Here is a 1,326-nt window from a genome sequence, read left to right as displayed (position 1 = left end):
TGTTAACTTAGAACTGTTTTTTCTATAAGATGCAATCGACTCATAGTTGAGTGCCTGAGTACTACCTTATTACTTCATCAAATTTTCAAGAAGTTTCGATTAAGCTTTAAGTTTATACTCAGACACTCTGGGTTTCACACTTAACTCGGCCAACAACCTAGCTAAAGGTGCAATGCGAACTTTGATAACGTATGGGTATGTGTGTGTGTGTGTGTGTGTGTGTGTAATTATATTTGAATTATAAATCCCATGTTCTAAAGTGATACTATGTTTTTGCCTGTTCATTCTTTCTCTCTAATGTGTGTGTGTGTGTGTATATTGTTATATTTCGGTATAGTCATCTTCTTCTTGCCAAATAAACACACGCACTATGTATTCGTTCTTCACTTGTTTATTATTGTTCTAATTTTATGTCCATTGTCAGGAAAGCTTTCGTCACACATCCTGTGACCGCTTCAGCAATTCTCCATTCCACGTCTCCTCTTGTTCTGTTTAGCCCATTCTGTCTCTCTCTGATGTGTATCCTATGGTAGAAGACACTTTCCCAAGGCGCCATTCAGTGGTACCATGTGCGTTTGTGTAAGTATCTATCGTAATTAGAAACCTATCGCAAATGCACGAGTCAAAACATAACTTTTCACCCATTCAAATAATATTTAAAAAATAACGGGAAAACAATATCAGTTTTGTACCTTTTCCCTCATATATGAAAAAATTTAAATATATGAAAATATAAAAAGGAAATATTGACTTGTCCTTCATCAAAAGGTAGATCTGTATTATATTCGTTGCGTTTATTTCCATATGTTCAGTTCCACCTGGGCAAATGTCTTCTACAATAACCAACCAAAAACTTGTTACTAATTTTGGTTGACGCAAACTGTAAGAAGCCCGTCGTATATGTATGTATCTATGTATGTGTATACATATATATATGTGTGTGTGTGTGTGTGTGTGTGTGTGTATACATATATAACTGGCACTCCGTCGGTTACGATGACGAGGGTCCCAGTTGATGCGATCAACGGAACAGCTTGCTCGTGAAATTAACGTGCATGTGGCTGAGCACTCCACAGACACATGTACCCTTGACGTAGTTCTCAGGGAAACTCAGCGTGACACAGAGCATAACAAGGCTGGCCCTTTAAAATACAGATACTACTAATTTTTGCCAGCTGAGTGGACTGGCGCAACGTGAAATAGTGTCTTGCTGAAGGACACAACGCGTCGCCGGGAATTGAACTCACGACCTTAAGATCGTGAGCCGAATAACCGAACCACTAAGCCACGCTTATGTATGTATGTATGTATGTATGTATGTGTGTG

The sequence above is a fragment of the Octopus bimaculoides genome, chromosome 3, assembly GCF_001194135.2.
Source record: "Octopus bimaculoides isolate UCB-OBI-ISO-001 chromosome 3, ASM119413v2, whole genome shotgun sequence".
Taxonomy (NCBI): Eukaryota; Metazoa; Mollusca; class Cephalopoda; order Octopoda; family Octopodidae; genus Octopus; species Octopus bimaculoides.
The sequence above is the reverse complement of the archived record's forward strand: the minus strand, read 5'-3'. Positions refer to the sequence as shown.